The 18,607-nt window shown below is 45.8% G+C and overlaps 1 long non-coding RNA gene across 2 annotated transcripts in view; it reads right to left on the bottom strand.

Annotated features, from left to right (window-relative positions):
• The window catches only part of LOC106730616, a 29,994-nt gene extending 17,456 nt beyond the window's left edge, over positions 1 to 12,538 (bottom strand). The window contains exon 1 of one of the 2 annotated variants that reach the window (XR_004317864.1): positions 12,394 to 12,538. This is a non-coding gene — a long non-coding RNA (uncharacterized LOC106730616). The remainder of the gene's footprint in view (positions 1 to 12,393) is intronic. The other variant, XR_004317865.1, reaches the window with a different exon arrangement.
• Positions 12,539 to 18,607: the final 6,069 nt, after the last annotated feature.

Here is an 18,607-nt window from a genome sequence, read left to right as displayed (position 1 = left end):
TTTGAGGAACTGTCAACCTGTTTTCCACAGCAGCTGCAACATTCTGCATTCCCACCAGCAGTGTCTAAGAATTAAAAAAATTTTTATGGCACTTCTGGCAATTGAATCCAGAACCTCGTCCATGCTAAGTAAGCATGCACTCTACCACTGAGCTATACACCCTGCCACTGAGGATTTAGACTTTCCCACATCTTCCCAGACACTTGTTACTTACATTTTAAAAATTATATCCTTACTAGCGGGTATCATGTTGTAATTCATTGTTTTCCATCTTGGCTTCCCTATGACTAATATTTTCAAGCATCTTTTCATGTCCTTACTGAACATCTGTGTATGTTTTATAGAAACGTCTATTCAGCTGCTGAGTGCATTGTTAATTGGGTTCTTGGTCTTTTATTATTAGCTTCTAAGAGTCCTTTATACTTTCTGGGTCGTGGTTCCTACCAGAAATATGAATTACGAATATTTTCCCGCATTCTCTGAGTTGTGTTTTCACTTTAGGATGGTACCCTGTAAAGCACATTTCTTGCTGAAGTCTCTTTTACCTAAGTTTTCCTTTATTACCTGTGCTTTTAGTGTCACATCAAAATCCACTGCCTAAACCAAAGTCATAAAGATTGACTCCTATACTCTCTTCCAGGAGCTTTATTGTGTTAGCACTTCCATTTGGATTCTGATCCACTTTGACTAATTGTGTCTGCAGTATGAGGCTGGAAGGCAAATTCAGTCTCTTGCATGTGGATATCCAGTTGTCCTGGTACCATTTGCTAAAAAGACTGTTTTATTTTTTTAAGTTGAGTTATAGTCAGTTTACACTGTTGTGTCAATTTCCAGTATAGACTGCAAGTTTTCAGTTATACATGTACATACATATATTCATTGTCACATTCTTTTTCGCCATGAGCTACCACAAGATCTTGTATACATTTCCCTGTGCTATACAGTACAGTCTTGTTTATCTATTCTACATGTGCCTGTCAGTATCTACAAATTTCAAACTCCCAGTCTATCCCTTCCCACGCCACTCCGACATGGCAACCACAAGTTTGTATTCTATGTGCATGAATCTGTTTCTGGTTTGTATTTATGTTCTTTTTTTTTTTTTTTTTTTTTTAAGATTCCAGATATGAGCAATCTCATATGGTATTTTTCTTTCTCTTTCTGGCTTACTAAAGACTGTTCTTTCCCATTCAGTTCTTTTGGCACTGTTGTCAAAAAGTCACTCATCACAGATACATGGATTGAGTCCTTGACTCTCGATTCTATTCCACTGATCTACATGTCTACCTTCACGCCAGTACCACACTGTCTTGTTAAGCAGAGCTTTGCTATACGTTTTGAGATTGGACTGTATGAGTCCTGCAACTTTGGTTTTCATTTGTAAGATTGTTTAAGCTATTCTGGGTCCCTGGAATTTCTATATGAACTTCAGGATCAGCCTCTCAACGTCTAAAAAAAGGCAGGTAGAATATTAATAGGGATTGTGCTGAATGTCTGGATCAGTTTGGGGAACACTGCCATCTTAACAGTTCATGAACACAGAATGTCTTCTCATTTACTTCTGCTTTAATTTCTACTAACTGTGTTTTGTAATTTTCAGTGTACAACTCCTACACCTCTTTGGTTCAATTAACTCCTAAGTATATGTTCTTTCGATCATATTACAACTGGAATTGTTTTCTTCATCACTGATTTGGAGTGTTCACTGCTAGCGTACAGAAAATACAACGCAGTTTCGTCTATTAATGGTGGTGACGATTTCACAGGTGTATACATATTCCCAAACTCATGGAGAAGTACCTATGCAATATGTACGGCTTTTTACGTGTCAAGCATACCACAAGTAAGTGGTTTAAAGGAACAGAAATGAAAGCAAAATAAAGGCATTCCCAGAAAAACAAAAAGTGAGGAATTATGTTCCTAGCAGAACTGGCTCACAAGGAGAACTCAAGAAGTTCCTCAGGCTGCAGTAAGTGACTCCAGATGTTAATTCACATCCCCATGAAAAACCAAAGAGCACAGGTGAAGGTAATTATACAAGTGCAAATGACTTTATGAATACACATTTTTACTCTTTTCGTCCCGTATGTAAAAAGCAGTTGTACATCACCAATTGTCAGAGAAATGCAAATCAAAACTACAGTGAGATACTACCTCACACCAGTCAGAATGGCCATTATTAAAATGTCCACAAGTGATAAATGCTGGAGAGGCTGTGGAGAAAAGGGAACCCTCCTACACTGTTGGTGGGAATGCAGTCTGGTGCAGCCATTGTGGAAAACAGTGTGGAGATTTCCTTTAAAAACTAAAATTAGACTTACCGCATGATCCAGCAATCCCACTCCTGGGCATATATCCAGAAGAAAACATAATTTGAAAAGACACATGCATCCTGATATTCACAGCACCACGATTTACAATAGCCAAGACATGGAAATAACCTAAAACTCCATGGACAGATGACTGGATAAAGAAGTTGTGGTGTATTTATACAATGGAATACTACTCAGCCATGAAAAAGAATAAAATAATGCCATTTGCAGCAACATGGATGGACCTGGAGAATGTCATACTAAGTGAAGACAGAAAGAGAAATAAGAATACCATGTAATATGGCTTATATGTGGAATCTAAAAAAAAAAAAAAGGACACAAATGAACTTACGTACAAAACCGAAACAGACTCACAAACATAGAGAACAAACTTATGGTCACCAGAGGGTAAAGGGTGTGGGAAGTGATAAATGGAGAATTTGAAATTTTCACTTGTTGGGGAGTGATGGCAGTGTTCGCTATCTTGGCTGTGATGGTGGGTTCTTTGGTTTATACATCTATCAAACTTCATCACATTGTATATCTGAAGTATGTGTACTTTACTCTACAGGAACCATACCACAAGAACGGCGTTAAAAAGTGAAATAAAAAGTAAATAATAAAATAAGGAAAATAAAAAGCACTTGTATAAAACAACATCATATAATTGACTGTTGTCACAATACCATATATAATGTAATATATTTGCCAATAACGGCACAGAGGCGGTGGTTGGGAGCAAAACTGTATGAGGTAAGGAAACAAATCTGGATGGTGACTCAAATCCACAAGAACAAACGAAAAGAAGCTGAAATAGTGACAAAGAAGGTTAATATAACAGAAGTTAGAAATATACTTGATATTCTGTCTTATACCAGCTTTCTAAAGATGTAACATTCGGTATAATGTAATAATGATAAGAATATTAATGGGATGTACCCGTTATAGATGTACTATATGTAACAATACGAGGAAAAGAGGGAAATGGGAAGAGACCAACATAGGAGTAATGTTTCTCTATCTCATTAGAATTCGTATACATCTGAAGCTGACTGTGATCAATTAAAATGCTTATGGTAGCCCTGGAACAGCTAAGGCAATAACCTAAAAAACAGTGAAAAAATCAGTAAAGAAGTTAAAATGCTACATTAGAAACTATCCATCTAATGCAAAAGAAAGCAGTAAATGAACCAGAGAACAAAAACACACGAGACACACGGGGAAAGATGTGTAACAGCAGGCTTCAGCCTGCATCAACATGAAACGTGAACAGATAAAAGAACCCAATCACAAGGCAGACGTTGACATCCTGGATGAAAGAAAAAAAAAAAGATCCAACTGTCTGTTGTCTCCAGAGGACACAGTTTAGATTCAAAGATACGTAAATTTACCATACAACCTAGGAATTCTATTCCTAGACAATTCTACCCAAGAGGGATGAAAGCAAGTCAAAATACCCATACTCAAACACTCCGCACTTTTATTCATATGAAGCAAACCTAGACACAACCCAAATACTCAACAACTGGTAAATGGATGAAAGAAAAACAGGGACACCCACACATAGCAATACTACACGGTAATAAAAAAGGAAGTACTGATGCATGCAGCAGCATGGATGCATGCCGAGCATGCCAAGCCAGAACAGCCGGTTTAGAAGCCTACCGCATTATATGACTTCACGTGAATGGAATTCTAGAAAAGACAGAACTTCAGGCACAGAAATCTATCAGTGGTTTCCAGGCTATGGGAGTGGAGGAAGGAGTCTGATGGCACATGGCACAAGGGAATATTCTTCTGTATTTTTATTGTGGAGGTGGTTACAAAACTGTATATGCTTGTCAAAACTCTACAAACTGTCCTTTAAAAGGTTCACTTTTATTGTATGAAATTTTATCTCAATACCTCTGACTTTTTTTTAAAAAGGAAAAGGAACTTTTAGGTAAAATATTTAAATATTGGTTACCATATCCACCTACACCGTGATTTCATAAATACATCTTATTTCGGAATGCTTTACAGACTGGGCCGTCTGCTAGTATTCCCCATGTCAATGGACAACTCCATCGTACTCCTATGAGTAAACACAGAAACTTAGTCATAACCATTTTTGCAACTCCCTCTCCTTCACCTCAAGTCCAAATCCTTGCTGAGTTCTGCCCATTTTACTTCCCAAATACTTGATGTTTCCACTTTTTCCTGTGCCCACCCCATCAGCTCTAGTCCAAAGCCTCCCTCCTTCTGACTGTGAAACCTCCCTTCTAAGTCGCCTCTCACATCCGCTCAGTGTGTCGGTCTCTGTCGCCCTCTCCCCTCCCTCTCTTCCTGTTGCAGAGCTGTCCCTGACTTTACATAAAGACTACACTCCTACACAAGGACGCCGAGGCGTGGTCTAGCCCCTGCCCACCTCTTTAGCCATATGGAAAGCAGAGCTTCCTCTTGTCTCTCTTATTGGGCTTCTTTCACACCCTCCAATTTTCCAAACTTCACTTAGACTGTCCCCTCTTCCTGAAGCCTCTTGATTAGTTAACTCCTGGGCATCATTCACATTTCAACACAAGTCATGTCTCTTCAGGGAAGACTTCCGTAAAGATCTGGCTAAGGGCATTTCCTCCGAAGCCCTGGGGTGTGCCTGTCTGCTCTCACCAATCACAGCAGCAGTTTTCACGTTTATTTGCGTGATTGTTAGATTCACTATTGTCTCACGATTTCACATAAACTCCATGAAGGCACTGATGTGTCTTTTTCTTTTTTTTGTATCCCCCAGACACCCAGCATAGTGCCCTGACCACAGCTGGAGCTTGGTGAACCATTAAATAAACAGAGAGATCATATTCATTACACACACACACACACACACACACACACACACACACACACCCCGCTACCACCAGGCACATCCAGATCAGTATGTAGTGTCTGGGCAGCCTCCCTGAGCTGGTTCAGGAGGCTGAGGAAGCACTGGTGGTTTTGCTACAGGGCACCTTTGAGCTTCCCTGAGGTGCCACAGCAGTACCTTCAGCAGGCCTAAGAAGCTCTCTGTGTCTGTCGGTGGTAAAGGCTGACTCCTTCCTGGCTTCACATGCTCAGCACCCCCTAGTTAGGGCTGATGGCGGGTCCTCAGAATGCTCATCACCAAGTGCAGTGAGGCCCTGCCAGCGCTCAGAGCAGGGAGCCCTCTCCCAACAATAATGGAGCACCCTATCCTCGTACTAGAAATGGGAACTGTAGCTGTTCACCCCTCTTAACGTGTTTTCTCCCCTTTGCATTCACTTCCACGTTTCCTCCTTGAGTCACCCAATCCAGCTCTGCTCCTTCCCAACTGATGACTGCACCTGCATCTCACTCTCTGCGTATGGATTTACTGGGGGAGGGCTGGACCTACCTACCGCACTATGAATCTTCTTCCTCTCTTCCCTTCTGAATCTGCAGGCTCCCAGACATCAAGAAAAGTGCTCCGGATGGCCCACAAATGGGGCGGTGCTGCAGGGGAGGGTGCGACCCTCACCCACAGCCTGGCTCAAAGCAGGACTTCCTTGTAAGTATTGCGTGTTGCCCCACCGAGCCACGGGAGCCAAAAAAGAGCGAAGGCCTAAGAAGTCCTAATATGGATACTTATGCGGATAGAACACCACTCTCTCTGTAGGGAAGTGCCACGTGTGATTTGGGTTTGGCCTCTATCCTGTGTGGCCTCGTTTACACTTGCAGACTTACCTAACCTTCTATCAGGACCTCTCTGCTCCCCTCCCCGCCGCTCCCCACCTACTGTACAAAAGATCATTCTCCCGCTTTCAATGCGCTGTCTGGTTTTTCACCTGGCAAAGATATAAAAACATTTTTTTTTAATTAAATCCTGAAACGTCAAGATACCTAAGAGAATGGGTCTTCAGAAGGACTACTTTTAAATTAGAATAGAAAAGTTGGCTATGGAATAATGAAGTACAGAAAATAAAAAGTGAATAATACATGTTATTTGGAAATTTCCTAGAACTTCACATTTAAGAGAAAAACACTTAATATGTGGTCTCTTGTCTTCCAGGTTTCTTTCTATGCATTTTTAAAAATGATGAGGTGGGTGGGGAGGTAATGCCTTCATAATGTTGTATCTACTGCTCCGTTTATCATTATACTATGGATACGCTACTTTCCATAAGGATGAGGATGTTGACTGACATCAGCAGGAGCAAAGATAAGGATAGACCTTCACACCTACGGGGAACCGTCCTCTGTGACGTGTGCATATGGAGATGACACCCCAGTCTTTCATGCACTGAACAGACGTCACCTTCAATCCATACAGAGACCCAGCGTGATCTGATTCACGCTGCTGGACACAGTCACCTGCCTTTTGATCCAGGGGACACCGGACGCTGCAGTGTGTTCCAGAGTTTGGTGCCGGACACCACGTCTCTGTTTCTCTCTGGCCTGGGTACCAATGTGACTCAGCCCTTGCTGGCTGGGTGACTCTGGGTAAGTTCCTTCACCTGTAAACCTCTACGTGTCTCAGCCTCGTCATCTGTAAAAAGGGACGATAACATGGAAAACGCTTACCTCACAGTGTTGCTGTGGGTAACCGATGACCCTCATATTACACATGTGCATAAAGACATGGCTAAACACAGTCCAGGAGCCCGAGCTTTTCCTCTTGTGTCTCTTCGCTTCTGTTTCTGCTTCTACCGTATCCTTCCCCAGCCCCACACTCTCACCTTCCCCACCCCCACTCCACCCTCTCTCCCTTCTGCCCCTTTCCTCAGACTCTCCATCTGAAAACACTATTGGCCATCTCCTCACGATTCGGCTCAGAAAATATTACTACCGTCAGCCTTTTGTTAGGTCAATCACAGACATTAGCGGTAGAAACACTGAACACAATAAAACTGGCAGTGTGAAAACTACACGAGAAATAAAGTGTTACTAGGAAAGCTGGACTATTAACACTTCTCGCATCTTCATCAGATTCAGATCTTCAGAATTTAATGAAGGAGAATTACTTCACCTGACAAAACTAATAGCAGAAAGAAAAAAAGCCATATGATGAGGTTCTTAGGCATTTAAATTTCACCTGAAATGTTTTTAAACATTTATATACTCATCACCTCACACCAGTCAGAATAGCCATCATACAAAAGTTCACAGATGATAAATGCTGGAGAGGGTGTGGAGAAAAGGGAACCCTCCTACACTGTTGGTGGCAATGCAGTTTGGTGCAGCCATTGTGGAAAACAGTATGGAGATTCCTCAAAAGACTAGGAATAGACTTACCATAGGACCCAGTAATCCTACTCCTGGGCATACATCCAGAGGGAACCCTAATTCAAAAAGACACCTGCACCCCAATGTTCACAGCAGCACTATTTACAACAGACAAGACATGGAAACAGCCTAAATGTCCATCGACAGATGACTGGATAAAGAAGTGGTGGTATATTTATACCGTGGAATACTATTCAGCCATAAAAATGACAACATAATGCCATTTGCAGCAACATGGATGTCCCTGGAGAAGTGAAGTAAGGCAGAAAGAGAAAGAAAAATACCATATGATATCACTTATAGGCGGAATCTAAAAAAAAAGAAAGAGCAATGAACTTAAATATAAAACAGAAACTGACTCACAGACAAAGAATACAAACTTGTGGTTGCCAGCGGGGAGGTGGGTGGGAAGGGATAGACTGGGAGTTTGAGATTGGTAGATACTGACAGGCATATATAGAATAGATAAACAAGTTTAGACTGTATAACACAGGGAAATAGATAGAAGATCTTGCGGTACCTCACGGGGAACAAGAATATGAAAATGAAGACATGTATATTCATGTATGACTGAAAAATAGTGCTGTATGCCAGAAACTGACACAGCCTTGTAAAGCGACTATCACTCAATAAAAAATTATATACTCATGTTCTATAATCATCCAGTGACAACTTAATTTCCCATCATTATACAAATCCTACGAAGAGGTCATTAGAGCTCTAATTTCCCAGAGAAATCTGCACCAAGTCAGACAGAGCTGAAAGAGCTGAAACAAGTCTACAAACAGTAGCTGGACTCTCTCAGTAATATACTGAACATAGCAATATACTGAACATATACTGAAAACAGAAAGCAAATTCGAATGCATAAATGAACTGAATGACCATGAACTAACTGGATGTTCTGACAAGCACAGAACCCTCCACATAACAAGGCAGACTATACTACATTCTTTTCAATGCCATGTGGAAGTTTACCCAAAGTACACTATATCCTGGGTCATAAAACAAATCTTATCAAATGCAAAATAGTTGAAATCATATAAAGAATGTTGTCTGACCAAAAGAGAAAAACTACCAATAAGTAAGAAAAAATTAAGAAGAAAATCTCCAAACACAAGAAAAATTAAACCGTACACTTCTAAATAGTCCATGGACCAAAGGGCAAGTATCAAGGGAAGTTAGAAACGATCTTGAACAAAATGAAAATGAGAAAACAACCTACCAAAATCTGCAGGATGCAGCTGCAGCAGTGCCAGCATTAAATGTACAGCAGCAAATGCTTGTAGTAGAAAGACTACAGAACCCAAATCAGTAATGAAAGCTTCTACTTGAGAAACTAGAAAAAAAACCCAAAAAACTCAAAATCAATTGAAACCAAGGAGAATAAGAGAAATAGAGGTTGGAACAGAAATGAGAAAAAGAATAGAGATAATGAAACCCAAAGCTGATTGTTTGAAAAGGTCGATAACATTACATCAACTTCTACACAGACAGACCAAAAAAAAAAAAAAAAAAAAAAAAGACAAGTAAAGACACAGCTTACCAACATCAGGCATGAAACAGGCTACATACAGACCCCACAGAAATGACAAGAATCCTATGAATGACTCTATATACCTACATTTGGCAATTTAGGTGAAATGGAACAAATTATCAAAGCTCATTCAAAACTAAACAGATCATTTGAATAGACGTGAATCTACCTAAAAATCAAATTTGTAGTTGAAAAACTTACAGGAAAGAAATCTCCAGGCCCAGATGGTATCCCTGGAAAATCCTACCAAACGTGTAAGAAGAAACACCAGCAACCCTACACGGTCTCTTCAAGGAAGTAGAAGAGAAGGAACACTTGTTGAATCAGTTTATCAGATTAGCATTACCTTGATACCAGAATCAAACAGAGACAGTAATAGCAAATCAAATTCAATATATTAAAAGAATAATACATCATGATCTACTGGGGTTTATCCCAGAAATGCAAAGCTGGTGCAGCATTCAAAAATCCATCAATCAATCCACCATATCAGCATACCAAAGAAAAAGAACTCCATGATCATATCAACTGATGCAGAGAAAGCATCCGACAAAATTCAACAGCCATTCATGAAGAAAACACTCAGCCAACCAGGAGTAGAAGGGAGCTTTTAAAACCTGATATAGAGCACCTACAACAATACCTGCACCTTCCGTCCTACTTCATGGAGAAAGACTAAATGTTTTCTCCCTAAGATCAGGAACAAGGCCAGGAGGATAGCCACTCTTACCTCGGCTAGAATTCAACATTGTACTAGAAGTCTTAGCCACTCTAGTAAGGAAAGAAAGGAAAGGAAGTGGTTTAGACTGGGAAGGAGGACATCAAACTGCTGCAATTCACAGATGACAAGATTCCCTACATAGAAAATCCCATGAAATCTATTAACAAAAACTCCTGTAACTAATAAGCAACTTTAACAATGTTGCAGGATACAAGCTCAACACACACACACACAAAATCAGGTGTATTTCTCTGTACCAGCAATAAACAATTACAAAACAAAACTTCTTAAAAAGACTCACACGTACCATTTATAATAGCTTCTTCCCCCCTCCCGAAACCTAGACAAACAGAAGCAAGACCTCTATGTTCAAAATTACAAAATGCTGAAGAAATATAAGACTTATCAAAATGGAGACACATACTGTGTTCATGGGTTGATAAATTCAATATAATTAGGATGTCACTACACCCCAAATAGATCCATCAATTTCATACAATTCCAATAAAAATCCCAGCAGGATTTTTTGGTACATACAGACTAACTTATTATAAAATTGCTGTGGAAAGGCAAAGGAACTACAATAGCCAAGTAATTCTGAAAAACAAAACTGGAGGAGTAACAGCAACTTTTAAGATTTACTATGCAGCTTCAACCAACATATATAAACAATCTAAGTGTCCCCAGAGGGATGAATGGATAAAGAAAATGTGGTGACATATACAATGGAATATTATTCAGCCATAAGACAGAAATTCTGCCTTTTGCAACAACATGAATGGACCTTGAGGGCTTTATGCTAAGTGAAATAAGCCAGAGAGAGAAAGACAAATATTCTATGTTCTCCCCTATAAGCGAAATCTAAAAAAGTCAAACTCACAGGAATAGTTTAGAAGGGTGGTTGCCAGGGGCTGGGGGAAATGCTGGTCAAAGGGTACAAACTTCCAGCTACAAGATGCATAAGATATGAGGATCCAGTGTACAGCATGGTGACTGTAATTACTAATACTGTGTTACCTATTGAAAGGTAAGAGGGTAGATCTGAAATGCTATCAAAATAAAAAAATTTTTTTCAGGTAATGATGTGAGGGGATAATGTTAACAAACCTTAATCTGGTAATCATTTTGCAACATATACGTGTATCAAATCATCACAGTTGTATACCTTAAACTTACATGTAACATGTCAATAACAGCTCAATAAAGCTAGAGATATAAAAGAGTCCCCAGTTTTTCCACTGGGAGTGCCTTCAAGCTGGATCTGTGTCCCTCTGACACCTTCCCATCATTCCTTGAACTTTCCCTTATTACTACATGACAAGTTGAGGCAGGCTCATCTATCCTTACCCTCCTCCAGCTTGGGAACCCATCATTTTGTGGAGAATGGTATTTAGAAGCTAGGGGGAGGTATACTTATTGACACTGGGATGTTGCTGTTTCCAGAAATTTAGGGATATATGTGTGTACACATACACGCATACATCTGTATCTATCAATCGACCCACATATGCACACATCTTGATTGAAACCCAAGAATTCTCATGGAGAACTTTAATTTCAGTACCGTAACAGCTCGGGATTTGTTCTTGTTTACTTCCTTTCCGTATTTGAAATTCCCTTTTCCAAAAGTGACAGGCGTGGCCCCCACCATCCTTATACATTTACTGAGTTGATGAATCCCGATGCATACAAGCCATCCCTCCTCCACATAGAGGCCCTCCTCACACGCTGGGCTGAACCATCCCCCGCCCTTGACTTCCACACTCCGCTCCAGCTTGAGTCCCTGGGCCAGTCAGCCCTTTCCCCACCCAACCTCCAGGGATATCCTCCTTCCGCTCTGACTCCCCAAGCTGGGAGGCCTCTACATGCATACACTTGCCTTGCCTTGCCTTGCAGCACCTAGTCGCTTTAGGACTGAACTGCTCAAGCAGAAACCAAAAGGGAAAAGGTGAATATATCTTAATATAATCAGTTTATGAAGGTGAAGTGGGCCAAATCCAAGCAATATGATGAAGCCAGAGTGTTTTTGCTCACAGTCCTACAGATCCGCAAACAGCTCAGATACTTTACACCTTAACACAAACATCCCCCTGCACCCCGCCCAAAAGAAGCTGAGAGACATCACAACTTGGGATCCAGAATCACAAACAGCTCAGAGACCTCATACTCTGGACTGCAGATACCTAGAGATCTCACAACCAGGGACGCAAATTTCCAAAAGCTCAGAAGATGCACACCCAGGCATACACGCACACAATGCCTAAGAGGCTTTCTACCGTGGCTCACAAAATCCACACAGATAAAATATCCCATTCACCCACAATCTCTGCAAAGGCTGAGAGATCAGAGAGCTGAAAGGCACCCAAACAGCATCTGTGATGTCATACCTAGCGGTACACACCCCCAAATGGCATGACATACTTTACTTCCCCGGGAGAGACACTAAGAAAGCTCAGAGACCTCGACCCCGACATTAACCGCACGCATCTGTCCGACTGACAGTGCGCTGCCACACGCGCCCAGGGAGACTCGTGACTGAGCCAGGGCTCAACAAGGCTGAGAGAGCTCACAGGAAGACAGCGCCGTCACCCTGCACGGCAGCCACTGCGCCCAGCCTCGCCACTGACCCGGACAGCCATTCAGCCCCCACGGAAGGGTTAGCTGTGGAGTCGTCGAACTCCGAATAATCTACACTCCCAAAAGGCCCGCGCGCGGTCGCACGCACGCACACGCACACGCACACGCACACGCACGCGACCTCTCACCCTAAGCTCCCGCTTGGCGACCACAGCGTCCATCCCAGAGGCGGCCAATGGGAACTGGGCAAGCGAGGAGAGAGGGCGGGAGTAGCGGGACTTCCGGCGCCGCTAGAACGTCCGAAAGAGCTTATTCCGGCAATCTCGCCGTGACCAATCACCGCCCTGAACAGTCCTTGACTGCGTCCCCCGCACCCGGCAGCCAATCTCTCGCCTCGTTTCCACCCCGAGCTGGATGTGACCATGTGAAAACGTAGGGATGGAGTTGGAGAAGTAACAAAGAAGGCTGCCACCTCAGACCCGGGATCCGCCCGGGCTCGAATGCGCCGGGAAGATGGAGTGGTGCCAATGGAGATGGACCCGGCGGTGCCATGAGTGCCTCCTCTGGGAAATGTGGTTGATGCGTGACGCGGTGAACGGGGACCCTCAATGTTGTCACACACGCGATGGATTATTCCAGTACCGATGCCCCCTTCCCAGTGGTACCTTCCCGAGTGGACGGTGCTCCCTCTGCGCCCCGCAGTGGTACGTCCCAGAACAGAACTATGCCATCTCGTGCGCCCCTTGGTGGTAGGCTTGGGGAACGGCAGATGGAGATGCCAGGGTTGTTCCCCAAAGGGAGGGGAGGGCAAAGGCAGGATGAAAACCCCACAGATCGCTGCAGTCTTGGATTCGGGAAAAAGTCTTCGTATACTGAAGACTACTTCCCTGTCGTGGCCACCACTATAACAAGGAGCATTACAAAGCGTTGTCTCTGTGCTGGGCATTGTGCTTGCTCGTGCCTCCTTGCGTAATACAGAAGAGGTCTAGTGAGAGAAGGGAGCCAAAGTCCCCCAGGAGGCAGGAGGGTTAAAACTCCCAACTGGGGCCAGAAAGCCTAATGTGGGGCAGGTCTCTGTCACTGACTGTGAGTAATAGGTGGAAAGGACAGCAGGGCCTTCGGTTGTTTTAGGAAAGGGGCCATCTCCCAGGAGCCCCAAGGACACTGAGTCGGTGAGATAGAGACCACGGGCTTCATCACTATCCTGTCATCTCTGTACATGTTCCCTAGCAGAATCCTCGGCCTGTCTGGCTATGCCTCTCTCCACAACTTTGCACTTGCTTATTCATTCTGTCATTCACTCATTCATTCATTCATTCTCTCCAAAGCATGTGTCAGGCACAATTATGGGTGTTAGGAAAGAGAAAAAAAAAAAAAAAAAAAAAAACCCTTACCCTGATGGAGCTTACCTTCTGTTGGGATCATACAGCCTCCAAAATGTAAGTAATTTGTCACGTGTTGGTAACTTCTATGATTAAAATAAAATTGCAATAAAGAAATAGAGGGGGAGCATATCCACAAAGAGTGGTCAGGGAAGGCCTTTCTAAGATTGTGACATGTGAGCAGAAACGAGAGGAGAAGAATATCTGCGAGAAAAGCATCCCAGAGAGAGTTAAGGGCCAGTGCAAAAGTGCAGGAATGGAACTCAGTCCGGCGTGCATGGGCACAGTGTGGAGGCCAATGTGTGGCTGGCACAGCAGATGACAGGAGAGGTAGGGGATCCCCTGAGAGAGGTAATGAGGACCAGGTCATGTAGGGCCTTCTGGGCCATGGTGAGGACTTCAACTTGAACTATGGGAGGGTTTTTGGCAGGAAGCCCCCATGCCTCTTTCAGAGGCCATAAGCCCAGGTCACCCAGTATATGCGGAGGAGCTCCCAGTTTGCTCCCAGGGAGTACCCCTCCCCCACCCCTCTGCAGCTAATTTACCTTTCCTGAACAATCTCTTAGATCACGGGGAGTCCCCCCAGCTGCTCCCCATGAACGTCATGTCCCCGTGTCAAAGGATGATACCTTCAGAAGAGGCTGAGCAAGGGCCCTCATGGTGTGAGTGAGGTCACACCCAGTCCCGTACAGGGCACATGAGGGACAGTGTCAGAGGCACAGAGAAGACAGAGAGAAAGAGCATTAGAGAGACAGGGGCAGAGAGACCATTTCTGGCAACACAGTGTCCCCACTTGATTAGCACCCACCTATGGGCCCCGATTTCTGCTGTGCACGACGTGCCTGTCTCTGCAGGGGCCAAGAAACCCTCCCCAGGGACGGTCTCTAGGTAATGACTCAGCTGCCCGAGGCCTGGGCCGCAGTCACACTGCCTTGACACCCATCGGGGCCCTCTGCCCATCAGGACGAGGGCACGTTCCCGTTATGGGGAGGCTCCTGCTGTACAGTGTCCCCCACAGCCCCTCCAGCCCTTGTCAGCCCTCCTGCTGACCTCAGTGCCAAAAAAAATGCTTTAGGCAGGGGAGGGGAAGCCGGTATCTCTATATTTGTGGTGGGGGTTTGTGCAAATTGATCAACTGAGGCATTTCCTCTGCCGCTTGGAGGCTCACCTCTGTACCTGCCACCAGCACCTGCAGAGGGAATGTGGGCATTACATCCCGTACATCGAGTACCAAGCAGGTGTGTGATGGAGGGACACGGAGACAAATCCTGACGATGAGTCAGTCACAGGGTCCTTATGGACCTCCCCGCAACCTGGCCTGAATGGTGCTTGAGGAGGCTTCCTTGCCTCCCCCAAGGAGCCCAAATTTACATCTACTTCCTCCCCTCCTCCTGAGCCTAGAAGTCCCATCCACACTGCATCTCAGCCCCCCCCCCCCATCTGCAAAAGGTGCCCTTCTCGTTGGGGGTTGGTCAGATAGCTGAGTGAATATGTATACGTGGGTTTTATCACAGGACACCTAGCAAGGTTAGTGGTGATGTCAGGAAACATTGTTCGTGTCCATATTATTGCCATGGGCTTCCATAACCTGTACACGACACAGGACTTATCCTCCCTGAGAATGGGGACCCTAAGCTTTCATCTCCATGGTACCAGGGCAGGCATGGGAGAAATCACAGCAAAAGTGAAATCACACGCCTACTTCTAAGGCCTGTGAGAGTAAGGTCCAGCCTGCCTTCCTCTCAGGAACATTCTCACATGCAGATACGTGAACAGCTCAGAGACCCAACCCTCTGGACAAACACCATCCCCCAAATACTTTAGAGACCTCGTGCCCTGGGGCAGAGACCTACAAACAGTTCAGAGACCTCTCATCCTAAACATTAACCACAAACAGCTCAAACATGTCACACCTGAGACACAGACCCCAGCCAGCTCAGATAATTCCTACTGGAGATGCAGAAAATTTCGGATCATTATTGCTGGCCACCCAGTTCTACAAAAGTTGAGTGGTTACCACCGAGGTTGCTGACCGCCAGTGCACTCTGAAGGAATTCAGGATGAAAAACACGATGAGACCTTCTGTGCTTTGGACAAACAGGCCCTTATTTAGTTAGATGCATACCTCATGAAGAAGTTCAATGACCCGAGCTCCTTGCATCTTTCCGTACACAGAAAAGCATGGAAATCATTAACTTGAGCTATCTGATCTTTGTGGTTAACACTAATCTTGTACCAATATGTATGCTTGACCGCATGGATGTCCTAGGCAAAAATCTCTAAGCTGGCTTCTCCCCTGCCTCTTCAGGGCCGTTTCCTCAGAGCTGAGTGGCTGTCTCCCCGGCTACAGTCCTCAGCAAGACCCTGAATAAAAGCTAAACTCACAATTCTTAAGTTGTGTGCTTTTCTTTAAGTTGACACTACTCAGGCCACAGCTGCCCTTCAGCTCAGAGGCCTCACACACCTCCCAATAGAGCCTAGAGTGTGCACCCTGGAACACAGAGCCACACATCTTCAGCTCTGGGCTGCTGTGTGGGCAGTGACGGTGACTCTCTGGTCCAGCAACCCCCAGGGCGAGAGGCCTCAGGTGTGCCGATCCTTGTTGTGTGCAGTCACCACCATGTCATCGTGAGGAAGGCAGGTTCACTCCAGGGATGGGGAGCACCCTGGAGCAGAGGGGTCCTGAGAGTGACCTCTCATGTGTGGGTCCTGGGAATGGCCACCATCTGGCCAACCCTGGTCACCTCTGTACATGGTGACTTTTGCATCCTGCCCCACGGGGAGTTTAGGGTGAATCCCACATCCCCCGGAGGAGGAATGTGGACCCGGTCATCTCTGGGGTCTCTCAGGACCCACTGTGGGGTACTGGATCCTGGAGCTATGAGAGGTCTTCACAGTGCCCTTGGCAACTATGTTAAATCCATCTGATCGCCCCTGTCATTTCCCAAACTCCCTCTCCTAGTGACAGCTGCCACCACTCCTCTCTCTCCCCCGTCTGCCCCCTTAGCCCACTACCAGGCCTCCCCTTCCACCCCTGGGGCCTCTTTAGCCCCTCCCCCAGCCCTAGTCACAGGGCCTCAGTTACACCCCCATCCCAGTTCCCTTCCTCTCACCCAGCACCCAGCGCTGCCTCAGAGCATCCCCTCAGGACCCTCCCTGCTCCCTGCAAGGACAGAACATTCTGCGGGACACCTGTCTCCTGCCCACACACAGGGGTCGCGCATAAGGTCCCCGTTGGGGCACATCTGGAAATCTCTACAGGATCCAGATGAAACTCCAGACCCAGACCAGGAGTCCAGGGCAGTTCCCCCAGGGCTGCGGGGATGGGAGATGGCTTCTGAGGGGAGGAGCTGCGGTGAGTGTCCCCCAAGAGTTGGGATGACGGTGCAGGGCTGGGTCTGTGAGGACAGGGAGCGGACCCTGAGGGGCCTGGGGCTGTGTGAACGCCAGGACTGCCCCAGCTCCTGTCCTTACGTTCGACCCAGCCAGTTGCCTGCCTTCTCTGGGCCCGAGTGTCCATACCGGTGACAGGGGCAACAGGGTTTTCTCCCAAGGGGTCTAGTGAGATTTAAGTGAGAAGGCACCTAACCAGTGCTAAGGACACTGCAGATCAGATCAGGGGTTCCCTAAAACGCAGAGCCCCGCAGGAGAGCGCCAGCGGACTCCCTCAGTGACCTCACTCAACTGGCCACTGACCAGGTAAGTGTCTCCAGCCTATCAAGAGGACAGGGGCCCCTCCTGGAGGCTGGGTTCTCCAGGTCCTCCAGCGCTTAGGGCCGAGCCCACCATTTGCGAATCCCAGTCGCAACCTCAGGGCCCGTGTGTGCAAGTGCGAGTGTGGGGACGGACTTTCGGGGTCGGCCCTTGTCCCGCAGAGGACCCAGAGCCGACGGCCTCTGGGTGGGCGGCTAAGAGAGGTCCTGGTTCCTTGCCTCCAACGCCCCACAACCAATCAGGGGCCCCAACGCTGGCTCCTGGTTTCTTCGAAACTGCTGGAGATGGTCGTGGTCAAAATGGGGCTGGAGCAGCCTCCCGGACTGAGAAAGGGGGTCCCTCCAAGCCAGATTGGGGTTTGGGTGCCAAGACAGCATCCTCGCCTTCTCTATCCAAAGCTGGGGCTTTCTCCCTGGGGTGCGGCGGACTTTTTATCTTCCCTGCATACATGGAATTTGCATTGTTATCCTGTAGACCCCCCTCCCATGTGGTACCTCCTGTAGTGGTGCCTCCCATCTCTGCACCCACAATGGTACGTTCCAGTAGCAGAAGGTTCCATCCTCTTACCTCCTCCCCAGACACCTCCAGGACGTGAGACCCCAGTGGGGGCTGCTTCTGACTTCAGTCCTGTGAGTTATTCTGGTGGATCTAACGCGAGTGTGAAACTTAGTGTGCATCCGAGTCACCTGGAGGGCTTGTTAAAATGCTGATTGCTGCCCCTCGCTGTTTCTGATTCGATGGGGCCCAGGTGGGGCCCGAGAATTTGCATTTCTGACCAGGCTCAGCCTCTCTCCCACACAACGAAGTGGACTCTTTGATTCCTACCTCCCTCCACCAGGTTGCTAGTGAGCGGTTCCTTCTCTTTCTCCCTCCCTCCTCGCCCCCCAACACACCCAAATGAACAGTCTTGTCACCAGACCCTGAAGATCTTGAAGGGAACAAAAGTCTAAGCTCCCTGTTCACTGCAGCAAACCGTCTGCCCCAAAAATGGTGTGAGGGTGTCAGCAAAAGTGATTTTTCTCTCTTGCATCACTGATGGACAGCACTGTGGTAGCATCTATCAAAGTGAAAAATCCTTCCACTGCTAGGTCGGTGAGGGCAGGGATGCGGT

The sequence above is a fragment of the Camelus ferus genome, chromosome X, assembly GCF_009834535.1.
Source record: "Camelus ferus isolate YT-003-E chromosome X, BCGSAC_Cfer_1.0, whole genome shotgun sequence".
In the NCBI taxonomy this organism is placed as follows: Eukaryota; Metazoa; Chordata; class Mammalia; order Artiodactyla; family Camelidae; genus Camelus; species Camelus ferus.
The sequence above is the reverse complement of the archived record's forward strand: the minus strand, read 5'-3'. Positions and strand labels throughout refer to the sequence as shown.